At 44.1% G+C, this 15,337-nt stretch overlaps 1 protein-coding gene across 7 annotated transcripts in view; it reads right to left on the bottom strand.

Annotated features, from left to right (window-relative positions):
- DNAJC5B (DnaJ heat shock protein family (Hsp40) member C5 beta) overlaps positions 1-15,337 on the bottom strand; it is a 129,491-nt gene that overhangs the window by 58,458 nt on the left and 55,696 nt on the right. For all 7 annotated transcript variants that reach the window (XR_004435214.1, XM_033202510.1, XM_033202513.1 and 4 more), the window contains one exon: positions 2,767-2,890. The gene's annotated coding sequence lies outside the window, so the exon portion shown is untranslated. The remainder of the gene's footprint in view (positions 1-2,766; positions 2,891-15,337) is intronic.

Raw genomic sequence — 15,337 nt, 5'->3', positions numbered from 1 at the left:
GGGGCCACATGGAGGCGCAGTGGGATCTAAGGGCTACTGCAGCAAGTGTTTTCCCTCTGCACAGCCACTGAGCTGGCACGTGGACTAAGAGGGAGATCCTAACGGAGCTAGTTAGGAAAGTAGAGTTAGCTGGAAGTAGAGGAATGTGTGGGTTATGCAAGAATTTCAGAACTTCTGCAGGGAGCCCAGTTTGTAAGCCACACAGGAAAGAAGATTCCTGGCCTCTGGGTCAAAACCTCCTGAGGATCTCCAGGAAGCCCTGTGGCTCAGGGCTGCAGGAAACACATGAGCCACAGCCCTGAGTGTTTCTAGTCTTGTTAAACTTACTCCTACCACCTATGAAAAACCACTCTCTCCTCTCCATTCCCAAACTCCTGGTTCTTATTTTCCCTGCTGACTGGGTGGTGACAGGAGGGGGGCACGTTAGGTTTGGCATTGGGCAGCACTTTTACTGGGTACACCAATGTTTGTGAGCCAAGCAGCCTAACGTTAGCATTCATGCTTTTCACAGAGGAAGACTCCGAGGTTTCTGGAGTTGAGGGTGCCTGAATCCTGTCCAGTATCTTTTCCAGTGTAAGGAAAGCAGCCCTGGGGAGCCTGCAAAGGCCTCTGGTGCCCTTTGAGGATGGTTTTCTCCAAGGCTGCCTCCTTCAAAATTATTCCAGGTGTGGAAAAAGAGAGATGGGTTCAAGCGGGGGCTGCTCCCAGCCCCTTCCAAAGAATAGCCCTGGAAACAGCCTGGAGCCTGTCTTTCCCTGCCCCAGGCCTTTGCTTCTCTACCCTCCCTTTTCTAGTAGGGGAAAAAAAAGGGCAGATTCCATTTCTCAAAGAGTTTCATACCTAGAAACTCATAGCCGGGAAAACACAGTAGCTAGCTAATTCTTTGGTTTATGATATTTTTTCCAATCATCGCTTCATTTAGAAATTGAATCACATTATAATCTATTCCCGCTAAATGAAATCCAGTAGTCAACTTGTTTTACAATATGGATTGATCAATATTCAGAATGGGTAGTATAGAGTGTATATTGTCTGTTTCGTCTTCTTTTGCCCTGTTCCCAAAGATTTCCTTTCAGACAGACATCTTTTAATGAAGAAACTTTTTTAAAAAGTCCATTTGTATTATGTTAATATGCAAGCAAAAGATAGTTGTTCAATGTAGGAAGTAGTTGGCTGACTCCACAGACTGAAACACAAAGGAACCAAAAGATCATAAGGCTGCTTTGTGCCTCAAGCAGCAACAACACACTACTTTTTCTGCCTCCTTGTTAAGTTAGAAACCAGATTCTTCATATATTATTGATTTCTATGATATTTAGTTTCAGATTCAATAGAGCAATACATTGAAACCTTTAATGGGTGTAAAGATGTTATGTCCTGAGAACGTAATAACATGAAAACTCTTCTTTAAGTAACCTTAAATAGTGGGCCCAAAACCTTTTTAAATTCCTTACATAAAATACAACTTTTAAAACTCTTTTTTCTGTAACCTTTTGAATTATAATATTCTTATGCAAATTTCAAGTCTTTATTATTTATTCATAGTCCCTCATCTATCAGGCATCTAATGGGGAGAAAAATCTTGTCTAGCAAAGTCATTAAGTGATTTAATTTTGAACATCCAACACATGATACTTAATCTTCTGAACTTAAAATTACTTTCTAACTGCATGACAAAGCCATTAATATTACAAAAAGCATTGACCTCTTTAGAGTGACTACCAAACCAGGTACTGCTCACGTGCCTCGTGATAATGGATGTAATCGAAAGAAGGTACAGCCCCCCAATGACAATAGGCAATGACTCAAAATGAACAAAAATTTTAAAGATTCTAATTCCAGGGGTCCTAAGAGTGCGGTTCTAAATTTTTCGTGTTGAAATGAAATCTTCATTTCGAAGCAAAAGAAGTCTCACCTATATCTATTATGTGAATTTGAAAAAATAGAAAAAGTCAAACTATGCCTTTCTTGGCAGGGTCCCTTCACAACTGAGAAAATGAATGTGGGCAGAGGAGATGAGATCATTAAACACAGCAAACACTCTCTCCATGGCATTCCCTGGGGAAATCAACACGCTTTGCCATTTTGTCATTACTTCTATGATTCCTTTGTAGAAATTCGTTTAGTGGAGCAAAATTCCCATAAGATACATTTAAGATAATGTATCTTAAAGCTAACTGCACATCCAAAATGCAAACCTTATGTTTAAAAGTAATAATTCTCCCTAGAAAGATTACTTATTTGCTATTTGAAAACAATGGTCTCAGCCAGGCATGGTGGTGCACACCTGTAATCCTACTTCTTTGGGAGGCCAAGGCGGGTGGATCACCTGAGGTCGGGAGTTCCAGACCAGCCTGGCCAGCATGGTGAAACCCTGTCTCTACTAAAAATACAAAAATTAGCCGTGGTAGCGCGTGCCTGTAATCCCAGTTACTCAGGGGGCTGAGGCAGGAGAATCACTTGAACCTGGGAGGTGGAGGTTGCAGTGATCCAAGGTGGTGCCACTGCACTCCAGCCTGGATGACAGAGAACCCGTCTCAAAAAAAAAAAAAAAAAAAGGTCTTTTCTTTGCCCTAGTCCTTATATAAATGGCAACCTGAAGATGTGGCAAGTCAGAATGTTACTAGTAAATCACAGTACCTGTTCCTGGAATCCGGAACCCCAATTCTGTATCCGCAAACAGGAACGACTTGCTGTTTTCAACTGGTCTGGAAATAATGTGCAAGGAAATAAAAGAAGGCAACAACAAAAGCTGCTGTTCCATACCTGTTCCACTGTTTCAAAGCAAACAGCTGCTCATTTCCATCCTTCCCCCCTGTGCAGGGTTAAGCGGGTCAATAGAGTCAGGTTACTTTTCATTTGTTACTTTGCCAGCCAATTGGTTATCTCTCTGGAAAACACAACAAAGAGAGAATGAAACATGCATGACCGTAAAGCTTGCAGTTACAAGGCATCCACTGATACCAAAATATATGCCACATCCGACTTTTGATCCTTTGTCAACTGGTGCTTGGTTCAACCAAACACCACTGAAGAACTGCCTCCAGTGTCTCCAGCAGGACTCTCCATTAGGGAAATAAGCTCATCTCCTGACATGTGAAGTGGGTTCCTTCAAACTTCATTTTCTTTTTGGTCTATGGCTAGTACTGATCAGTTGATTTAAAATTACTGGAAAGACCATGCAACATTAATAAGCAGGAAACTTTAATTGCTCACTATTTATTAACCCAATATTTTCAAATCTGCATATTTAACCCTTGTCTAGTTAACAGGCATTGAGTCACAGTACTGACTGAGGTGGTTTTAAGAATTCAGGCATTTTCTCGTGCTAATGCCCATACTCTCACAGACATTAAAAATTCTCGTGAGACAACAATTCTTATGATTTCGAGTAAGATCCTACAGACTAAAAATGTGTTACGTGAGACAGGTTTTATTCCTGAATTTGGCACAGTGGGGTCCTGAAGCCTGAAGGAGTAGTTTAAGTGTGCTGCTTACCAAGACAAGTAGCCCAGCTTCAGGCAATTTTGTGTGAATGATTTAGAGCACTCTCGCCTCTAGAGGGCATTGGTATTTTAGATACCTTCGGATTTCCAGCCAGAGTTTATGAAGCTGCCTATCATCACATAAGAAGAAGAAGGAGGAGGAGGAGGGAGGAGGGAGGAAGTAGGAAGGAGGAAGGAGGAGGGAGGAGAAGAACAAGAAGAAGAAAAAGAAGGAAGAAGAAGAAGAAGGAAGAAGAAGAAGAAACACAAATTTAGAACTAAATACCCAACTTCCAGCATCACCTCAATTTAAGGACAGTGTCCTTTGATGAAATAAAAAATTGCTATATACATATGGTGAGCTTTGTATGTTTATTGCAGCGCTATTCACAATAGCAGAGACTTGGAATCAACCCAAATGTCCATCAGTGACAGACTGGATTAAGAAAATGTGGCACATATACACCATGGAATACTATGCAGCCATAAAAAAGGATGAGTTCGTGTCCTTTGCAGAGACATGGAGGCAGCTGGAAACCATCATTCTCAGCAAACTATCGCAAGAACAGAAAACCAAACACCGCATGTTCTCACTCATAGGTGGGAATTGAACAATGAGATCACTTGGACACAGGAAGGGGAACATCACCAGGGCCTATTGTGGGGAGGGGGGATGGGGGAGGGATAGCATTAGGAGATATACCTAAAGTAAATGACGAGTTAATGGGTGCAGCACACCAACATGGCACGTGTATACATATGTAACAAACCTGCACGTTGTGCACATGTACCATAGAACTTAAAGTATAATAATAAATAAATAAATATGGTGAGCTTATGGGTAGCTTTTTAAAAATGTATGTTTTAGTTTATGTTTCAGATTTAGTCTAATAAGAAATACTTTTAGTAAGAGTCATTCTTTTTGCACAATTAATCACTCTCCTTAACCATTAATCTTTATTTTAAAGTATTACATAGAACATTAGTTTCAAAAAGTTAACTAACGCAGAACTCTTCAGCGAAGTGGAACTGTAGCTGAGTTTCAAAGAGAAAGTACAGTATTGATTCAACAATTAGTCACCTATTGAATTCAAACACTGGACTAACTGCTAGAAATATACTGATAAACAAAAGTCAACACAGACCCTGGGTGTGTGAGTCAAAGAGTTACAGCCTTCTGAGACAGACAGTGAGCAATCAAATGGTCACCCAAAAAAGTGGAAAAGTGAGACTTTGGAGAGATACTACAAGAACATAATATCAGTGAACAGAGGAAGATTAGAGAAAGCTTCCCTGAACAAAAACATCTGGGCAGAGATCTGAAAAGAACCAGATAAAGGAGTTGCTGGTAGTAGCAAATATAATTCCAAGCAGGTGGAAAAGCATGTTCAAAGGTCCTATGTGCTTAAGTTGGAGAAATTAAAAGGACATACTGATGCGTACTGTCATACATAAGACGTCATTACATGCCTGTAAGCATATGGCTTCCGATATCAAAAGATACGTCCAGAGATCAATGGGATCATATTCCACGTAACCAGGTGAGGCTTTCTAGAAGTGGTGAGTTTCAAATGATGTTTGCAAAAGGAAATAACTCATGGTAAGCACATTAAACAATTCTTTGATTCAAAATGCACTAATGTATTGTAAAAGCATTGCCAAGTGGATCATTTATATTTTGAAAAAGAGAACTTAGTAGATCTTCCAAGATTGAACCAAAGAGTCCTGTCTCTGAGGTGGGAAACTGAAGATAGAACCATGATGGGGAGGAGGGTTTTACATGCTAATCTTCCTTGTTTTCTCTATTTGTGGGGTCTTCACCATTCCTTTAGGGGCTTCTAGGGAACTTTTATACACCTCTTTCAATTGCCACATATGGTTAGGGTTATTTTAAGAAATGACTGGTGCACCACCACAGAATCTGCAGCAGGTACCAGCTGAATTATTTGAATATTCCACCTGAACTATCTAACACATAAGCATTAGGGTTACATAGTCTTTCTTTTAAAACATGATGAACAAACATTATTATTACTAATATTGTTATTATTTTTACTACTTCTCTACATCATTTGTGTTATTAGTATTACAATATATGAAACTCAAGCCATCACTTTGTAAATTTCAAAGAGATAAATCATCTGGTCAAGATTCATTGCATTTACTTACTTGGGAAAGGGAAAAAAACAGGTGGTTGCTTTGATTGCATAAAATGAAAAAGCTGTCACTACTACTTCAGTATCTAAGATGTCGCTACTGAGCAATTCTGGCAATTCTTCTGTAAAATCAAGTGCCTATGTGTTTCTTCAGAAGAACAAACTGGTTAATTCCTATTATGTTTTATCATTTTACAAAGTTAAAAAAGTCCTTTTAAAGAGAAGTTACAAAAGGGAGAGAATTTTAATGTGCTGAAATCTATAAACATGTATAAAACATAGAATTACAGAAGGCGAAGCAGAGAGACCTAGATTATAACTCTCTCTAGAAGCACTTGGAAAGATTTTAAGAATTCTGACGCCTGGGGCCCACCCAGACTATCCCAAAGCAAAAATCTGGCTCAGTGGTGCTGGGCTTATGTACTTTTTAAGGCTCATGGGGGTGGTTCTAGAGAGCTGCCTGGGTTGAGAGCCCCTGTTTACCCCGTGTCAGAGAGATCTGACTGCCGACAGCTCTCCAGTCAAGCAATGTGGAAAACACCTGCTGACCAGCAGCTCTCCGGAGGAATTTCCCACTGCCTGGGTTTCCCAAGAAAACATTTACTGAAGATAATGGTATCCTTGTGAAAAAACACAAAATAAAATTCAGTTTGACTCAAGAAGGAGTATCCAAAAACATTCTTATTTCTTAAACATTGGGCAAGTCGCTTTTTTTTTTTTTTTTTTTTTTGAGACGGAGTCTCGCTCTCTCGCCCAGGCTGGAGTGCAGTGGCCGTATCTCAGCTTACTGCAAGCTCCGCCTCCCGGGTTTACACCATTCTCCTGCCTCAGGCTCCCGAGTAGCTGGGATTACAGGCGCCCGCCACCTCGCCCGGCTAGTTTTTTGTATTTTTTAGTAGAGACGGGGTTTCACTGTGTTAGCCAGGATGGTCTCCATCTCCTGACCTCGTGATCCATCCGTCTCGGCCTCCCAAAGTGCTGGGATTACAGGCTTGAGCCACCGCGCCCGGCCTTTTTTTTTTTTTTTTTTTTGAGTCTCACTCTGTTGCCAGGCTGGAGTGCGGTGGCACCATCTTGGCTCACTGCAACCTCTACCTCCCGGGTTCAAGCGATTCTCCTGCCTCAGCCTCCCAAGTAGCTGGGACTATAGGCACATGCCCCTACTCTCGGCTAATTTTTTGTATTTTAGTAGAGACGGGGTTTCACCATGTTTGCCAGGATGGTCTCGATCTCCTGACCTCATGATCCGCCTGCCTCAGCCTCCCAGACACAGGTATGAGCCACCGTGTGTGGCCGCAAGTCACTTTCTTGAAGCCTATGTCACCCCTGAAAATCATCATAAAATATAAACCCATTTTACTTTTTGTCTCCTAGAATTTTTATTAAATGTCTACTATGATGTGCCAAGAATTATACTAAGAACTTTTATATACATAGATTATTTTCTAGGGTTGAAGTTTGGGAAAGTTTTAAGAAGGTACTCTCTCCCTGCCTCCCAAAATGGGAACACAGTACATTGGAAGAGCTTTAAGAATTTGAATGTGTAATCCTGATAGATTTCATTCCAAATTTAAAATGCATCAGTGGATGGAATGAGTTATACAACAAATGGAAATTGCTCCCCCTGTATCACAGTGCAAGGCACTATACTGGGTATTTTGGGAGACTAAGAGGTGGTGATGATGATGATGATGATGATGATGATAATGATGATATTAGTGATAATAGCTAACACTAACTAGATTATCTCACTGAAGCCCTAAAAAGTATAAAGGGGACTGGGCGCAGTGGGTCACGCCTGTAATCCCAGCACTTTGGGAGGCCAAAGCTGGTGGATCACCTGAGGTCGGGAGTTTGAGACCAGCCTGGCCAACATGATGAAACCCCATCTCTACTAAAAATACAAAAACTTAGCCAGGCATGGTGGTGGGCACCTATAATCCCACCTACTCAGGAGACTGAGGCAGAAGAATCGCTTGAACCCAGGAGGCTGAGGTTGCAGTGAGCCAAGATCGCACCACTGCACTCCAGCCTGGGCAACAAGAGTGAAATTCCATCTCAAAAAAAAAAAAAAAAAGTATGAAGTGGGTGTTTTTATGCACTCATTTTCTAGAGGAGGAATTTAAGATTGAGGAGTTTGAGTGAATTGCCCAAGGTGACCAGCCAGTAAACAGTGGACTCTGGCTTTGAAATCAGGCTGGTTGATTCCAAAGCTCAAGCTGTCACCCATTACAGAGCTTTGCTTCAGGAGCTTGTAATTCCAGGGGACTGCTGCCTACTATATTCCCTTGCTTATCAGTCTATGACTGTGCCAAGTGGTGCATGTTTTAAAGCTCAAGAAAAACATTGGGGTAATGGACTTAAACAAGGAACTACCAAGCGTGTTCACTAATAAAATCCAACTCACAGTTCTAGTGTCAAGGTTAAGAACTTACTTCCTTTGGTTAAGTAAATTTTTGGTTAAGTAAAGCTCAGAACCTGAGAACTGTGCTACAAAAAAATATTGACTGAGTCTTGGTCCCTGCTAGGCAACATAATATGTATTCCACATGTGTGAAATTTAAACACCTTGTTGCTTACTTACAGTAAGCAATTGCTGTAATAAACCAAGGAGGCTTCAGGTCAAACAGATGCATTTGTTTGACAAAACGTAAATAGAACTTTGATCCCTGATTTTGCCAGTAGTTGTTTTCTGTTCCCATTAGCCTAAGATGTCTCTAGTGTTAGCTTAAATAAAGGTAGAAAACAAAAACAAGGACGGTATTCCCTGCTCAGGACAAATGTCCTTTTTAGTGGGGTTTCTAATATGGAAGTTGCTCTGCAAATTGTTGTCTGAATGTGGCTAAGCAACCTACAAAGTCGTGAGTACCCAGAACCCAAAATACTTTCTAATTCTATTTGTTTGGTGATGGTAACAGCATGGGCCTGAAGATATATCTTTATCTTAACTCTAAATAAACCTCTTTCACTCAGCCCAAGTAACAGACACATATTTGAAAGAGAAGGAAATGCTAAAGATTCCCTCCTGAGATTAATGACACCACTTACGTCACACTGGATCAATTCCTAAGTGCTTTCACAGGTCATATCGTATCCATTATTTGGTACTATTAACAGGTGCCCATTTTAAGAAAGGTAACCTGTTAGGTGTGATTGTGTGACTTCTGCCAAACATGAGCATCAGTCATGAGGGTCACAAATCTGGAACTGGAATCCAAGTGGTCTGCTATCAAATTATGTCCTTCTTGATCCCAGTTAAATAAAAAGACTGAATGGAGCAAGCAAATTGTAAATGACAAAGGGAACCCTCTCATGGCCAGGTAGCCCCCGCAGTGGTCACTGGTCTTGGAAGCAGGGCAGTCCCTCTGCCTGCCTTCTGGGCCCACTGCACCAAGCAGATCATGGCCTTGCACGAGTTCCCATTATCCACAGTGGATCTTCTCGGTGGAATGTTTCAACTTGCTCGTGGAGGTCACAGCCATGCCCTCATACTCTCTTTTACAGATACACATTCTCCCCTCATTTTGCTGAAGTTTTCTCTTTCATACAAAAAGCCAAGGCTCACTAAATTGCCATCAAGTCATTAGTAGGGCTTCTGGTCCGCAAAGCCATCTGCTTTCCTGCAGAGCAAGTGCTCCTTTGCTATTTACAACATGCTGTTGCTAAGAACAGTCTTGCTCTCTGCTGAGTGTCATCAGAAGGTGCCCATAACCGTATGGCTAACATTGAGTGGCCTGTCCCAGAGGTGAGAATGGATAAAGCCCCTGTCTGAATGAGTTGTGTCATCTGCTACAGATTCTTCCACAAGTACACACACCCCCTTGGGGCCCAGACACTCACGATTAGACAGGCGATGGTGCTGGTAGTATCTCCCTCTGCTGCCCACCTCTGGCAAGGCACCTCTCCCAGGTGGTCTCTCCTCCCAGGCCTCAGGTCACCCTGGAGATCAGCCCAGCCACCCCTTCACAGGGCCCCCAGCACCCACGAAGCCTCCCAAGCCCTCAGTAGCTCTGCTCCTGCTCCTTCCAGAGCCTTTTAGGAGCCTTTAGAAAATTTTCTATATTTCTCCAGAACCATAAATGCTCTGCTGTCAGTGGGAAGCTACCAGAGGGCAGCTGTCAGTGGGAAGCTATCAGCAGGAAACTGTTCAAGACCCCAGACACACACACCGGTGAACTGGTCCCTGTTGCCGAAGCCCCACTGCTGTTGAGGCAACAACAGTGCAAACTCAGCAATCCCTCGACCTTCCCTGGGGAATCCTCCATTCTCCCAGGGCCAGGTCTCACCTCCAGATGCGAAGTGGAACAACTCACGGAACCAGTTTAAAAGGATGAGCCCAGGAAGTAATGGTCTGGGTCCCTGCAAGAAGTAGCTCTGACCTGGGACACAGTCCTAGCCCTGCTGCAGAACAGACCAGAGCTGGACAATCTCACACCTGGGTGGGAGAGCAGGCAAGGAGTGCTGCCCCACAGGTCCCCCTGCCCCAGGCCCTGGGCGTGAACATCCAGCAAGTGGCCCCAAAAGCCTCCTCTGCAACTTTCTTAGAAGTCTGAGCAAAATATTCAAATGAATACATGTTCAATTCAGCACTTCTTAGTTCTTAAACTTAAAAAGAAAAAAAAAAAGTTGGGTGCCAGGTTTGCAGTCCTAAAGCAAGACCGACTCACCATTCAGTATGACTGTGGTGCCCTCTGGTGTTCATAAAGAAAGAAACTGTAAACAGGAGTTACAACTTCAAAATGTTTCTCACCCCAAATCACCCTTGATTTTCCATGTGCCTGATGCCTGTCTCCCAGCCACCTAAGATGATGAGAACTGCCTAGAAAAACACTCTTGGAAACATCCAGGTGGGGCAGGTCATGTCTGGAGAGGATGCTGCCCTCTTGGTGCATTCTTCTGACACTAGAGTTTTGCAATAGCATCCCACAGCTCATCTGTTGGGGGATTTATAAACTACAAAAATCTGGGGGTTTTTTTGTAAGGCTTCTGTCTGAAGGGAGAAACATTGGAGCGACCGTGGAAATTCTGAGATCTCCACTCCATCCACTCTTCAGCTATGTCAAGACGAAAGACCCCTGAGAGATCCAGGTAGCAAATGACAACAAAAACCCGAGACAATCAGCCAGTTCACCAGCAGTGAATAAGTGCTGCTGGGGGCTGCTGGGGGAATGCCAAGGCTAAGAGATGTCCTTCACCTCTCAGAACAACAATACCTGGCACTTAGTGGGAAGGACCAGATCATGGTAAAGAAAACACGTGCTGGAAGAGGGAAGTTCCCCTAGGAACAGAGACAGGGAAAGGCAAAAGCCGACCTTCCCTTTGCTGTTCACGTAGAAGAACTTCCATGCCCTCCTGCCCAAACGTGAGGCTGTGACCGGGTTGTCAGCTTCCCCGCGCTGCCGTAAATGGCACAAACCACGTAGCTTAAAACAACAGGAATGTCTTCTCCTACAGGTGTGGAGGCCAGAAGTCTGAAGTCAAGGTGTCTGCAGGGTTGGTTGTTTCTGGAGCTCCGAGGGGAGTCAGTTCCATGTCTTTCTCTTGGCCTCTTGTGCCGCCAGCAATCGTGGGTGTGTGTCACCGTGGTGTGCCTCCGGTGTCACATGCTGTTCTGCCCTGGGTCTGCGTCTTCACATGGTTTTCCCCACTCTGTTTGTATCTATCTGTATCTCTTCTTCTTTTCTAAGGAGGACTCCAGTCACATGGGATTAAGGGCCCACCCTACTCCAGTAAGGCCTCATCTTAACTTAGATCTTAATTACATCTTCAAAGACCCTGCTTTGAAAGAAGACCACATCCACAGGTACCAGAGATTAGGACATGTCTCTTTTAGAGGCACAACACATTCCATCCACAACAGAATTGTAAAATTGCGCAGATCTGGAGATTTTATTTAGGCCTAGGCAGTGGTGCTGGGAAATATTTGATAAAGTAGATTTCCAGGGATGGGGGGGCATTAGTGGAGGGAAGCCCTGGTTTGTAATGTTTGCTGATTTCGCTTCCAGGCCTATTTCAAGCTATCAACATAACACCTGGCTTGCAAAACTCCTGAAAATTCAACAATGTGTGGCTCTCTTTCATTGGTAGTAACCATGCCCTTGGGCCTATTTTATGAAAAATGTCAATAGCTAAAAGGAGTTATTTATTACAGTTTTTTAATGCATATTTTGTATTATTGAGGATAAGATGTCCCAACAACTTTTGATTATCTATATGTAAAATGACCAATTTGTATGTAATTCATATCTAATTTCAAATCTGAGCGTGCGTCCAGGTAGATCTGTTTTCTGGGTCTCCATTATCCTAAAACAGCATCAGCCTTCTCCTCCCAGCCCCTCCAGACACCTGCCCCCACCTCTGATGTCCTCACCACTCACAGATTTCCCATCTCCCTAGGTGTGACAACTCCACCATATTCTTTGAGGTGACCCTGGCACTCAGTTTCTACTCTTTCTATCCCAACTTTGTCATTGGCCTGGGGCCCTTCAGCACCACCGTGGCCCTCCCAGCCAGCAACCCCTCCCTTGTCAGATCTTGGATGCCCTCCACCTCTCAAATCTGAAACTCCAGCCTCGCCTCTCTGCCCACCACTGCCACCTTGCCAACAACTCCCTTATGTACATGATGCTTACATCTCGCTGATACCTCCGAGCTCCCCAAACCTATCTGCTGGGTCCCTTTCTTCAGCCCCTTCCCTGTTCAATGAAATCTCTGCGATCACCATTGTAACTGCTGCCTCGTCAATACACCTAACTCTATCCACCACCCCAGCCAACACTGGACCGCATGTCCATCTGCTGGTGGGGTGAATGCTGGAGCTGCAAACCCAGGGTCTCCAGTGCTAGGGTCCTGCAACCCTACCCAGCACCCTCTGTGTGTCCCAGTAAGACCTTTTACCATTCTCCACCACTCCTCAGCATTCGCATCTCACTTCCAGCAAAAGACATTCCCACCTACATCACACACACACACACACACACACACAAATAGAATCCTCCCTTGTTAACAAAGTGTGTTCATATAGGGTCATTTGACCCACACACCTGGGACAGGCAGGCACAGCAAGTGTTATTATTCCCACTTTGTAAATCAAGAAACTGAGGCTCAGAGGGGTTTCATGTACACATCAGACAGTTATTAACAGAGCGAGGGTAGGAACATGGCTCTCCCAATTCTGAGCATCCCAGGTCAAGCGGTGTGGTGATTTTACCAGTGGGACCTTGGTATCCAGAACGAGCTCCCACATCTCTGGACACCATCCAAATTCTCTATCCACCTCTAGGGTGTGCTACCTTCTCAACTATGATTCAATTGCTCTCAAGGCACCTAAAGTTTATTTACCCTTCATGCTAACAAAAAAAAAAAAGCAGAATGATCTTGAAAGCAAGAAGCAGTTTTTTTTTTTCCTTTCCTCTGAGAGTTGTTACCACCAATTGTGTTTCCTTGTGGAAGTGTTTGGCTGGTAGAGGATTCTCAGAGTCCTCGGCTGAAACAAGACAGTTCACCCTCTGCTCCTGTGGTCTGGTTCAGAGCTCGGGAGCTGACCAAGGGTCTGATCAGGAAATATCTTCCCATGGAAGCCAAATGCGCGTCTGGAGACCCATCAAGGTATCATGGATAAGAATCCGCTGGGTGGATCCAATGCTGTGGGCTTACATGGATGAGATGATTTTCTGTAAACACATAATACAAGCCAAATCCACTTCCTCTGGGAATGGGAGTCCTAAGTGAGTCATATTCTAGTCAATTAGGAATCTCAGCTCTTTCCCAGGCCTTCCAGCAAAGCATGCACACCAGAGGGAATCTGTTTCTGTTAATATAAAAAGTACTTCCCTATCCCAGTTCCTCTTCCAGTACCTTTGTTTGTGTTGCACCCACATGGCTGTACATGGAGGCAAATATGCAAAACAGGCGCCGACCTCCCGTGTGGCCCTGGGCCAGCCTGCGTGCCTTCCCGCAAGGCCACCTCCAGGATGTCTTGTTCTTTGACCTGCCTGCACTGGGTCAGTCCAGGGGGCTGACCCCATCCTACCCCATAAGAACTGATGTCTGTGGGATACACCAGAAGCACTGGACTGGGACACGGATGGCTTGGCTTCTAACTGTGTGAACTTGGGGAAGGCCCATGCCCTCCTGAGTCTCCGATTCCTCCTCTGCAAAATGAGAGTTTTGCTATGGGCGAATCTAACTGGGCAATGCCATGAGGACGGCTTATGTTTTCACGATGAAGGGGACTCCGTAGAGCAGAGAGTGCTGCAGGGAGTTGAGGACAAAGGAGCTGCTTTTATACAAGATTTATTTAGGGGCTCATAGTTATGTTTAGAATTGAACAATGTTTTTGCCAAGCTCTAGTGGAAATGGAAAACAAGGAACAGCAATGTATCAGGCAATGAGGAGCAAATAAAAAGAAGGGAAAGCCCAGGCCTGCTCGTGCGTGAATCAGCAGGCAGCACACACCTGCAGAGCCATTGATTCATGCACATTTTAAGTAGTTTTTATGGACAGATTTTGAGGAGAGACGGAACAGGATTGGACTGGGACTTTGGGCCATTTAAGGCAATCTAGGGTGCTCTTGGTGGCTCTGAGGACAGCAGTTTAAAAGGATGCCTCCTAGTCCTTGCCCATGGCTGCCTCATGGGGAAGCTGTCACTGTCTCTCTCCCAAACAGGGTGGGGTGGTGGGAAGAACACAGAAATGTTGTGAACATTAAACAATAATATCCACACAAAATACAAGCACGTAGCTTTCAACAAATGCTAGCAACTCTTCGTGCTTCTGTGGGTCATCTCAAAGGCCAAGGAAAGGGGAGCCTTCTCCAGGCTCCCAGCTGCACTCAGGTCCCACATGTTCAGGCGTGCCTGCCCCGCTGCTGCCCTGGGTTTTGGCCAGTGGCCAATGCCTTCAGCTCTCCTCCATCCTAAGAAGGGAGTCCCAGGGCTTGTGGGGAGCACAGCACCAGTGCTGGGAGGCAGTGGTCATACTGGTTCAGAGCACCCAGCTGAGTCTTAAGACTTGTGTTGAAATCTTGGTCCTGCCATTTACTAGCTGTGCTGCCTTAGACAAGTGTTACTTCAATTCTCTGAGGCTCAGTTCTTCATCTCTAAAATGTGCAATCATTTGTTAAATAAACAGCTGTGGAGTAAATGGGAATAAGGCCACTTTCCACATGGGAGGTCTTTGTAGCAATTAAATGAGGTAATTACTAGGCCAACTGATGACATAGTAGGTGCAATGATTAATTTTATGTGTCAACTTGACTAGGCTGTAGGGTGCCCAGATATTTGGTCAAACATGATTCTGGGTGTGTCTGCATGGCTGTTTTGGGTGAGATGAACATTTGAATCATTTGAATCAGTTGACTGAGTAAAGCAGGTTGCTGCTGCCCACCCCACCCCAACTGTGAGTGGCTCTCATCCAATCAGTTGAAGGCCTGAATGGAACAAAAAGACTGACCCTCCTGCCTCACTGCTTTGAGCTGGGACATTGGTTTTTTTTTCTACCTCCAAACTCAAACTGAAACATTGGCTCTTCCTGGGTCTCAGGCATGCTGAATGCAGATCCTGGGACTTGTCAGCCTCCATAACCATATGGGCCAACTCCTTATTTTATATATGTATATATATGAAATACATACATTACATACGTATGTCCATCTCTCCTATTGGTGCTGTTTCTCTGAAGAACCATGACTAGTAC

This window comes from Trachypithecus francoisi, unplaced genomic scaffold, assembly GCF_009764315.1.
Source record: "Trachypithecus francoisi isolate TF-2019V2 unplaced genomic scaffold, Tfra_2.0 Lachesis_group7, whole genome shotgun sequence".
Lineage (NCBI taxonomy): Eukaryota > Metazoa > Chordata > Mammalia > Primates > Cercopithecidae > Trachypithecus > Trachypithecus francoisi.
Note: the sequence above shows the minus strand (reverse complement) of the source record. Positions and strands in the feature narration are given on the sequence as shown.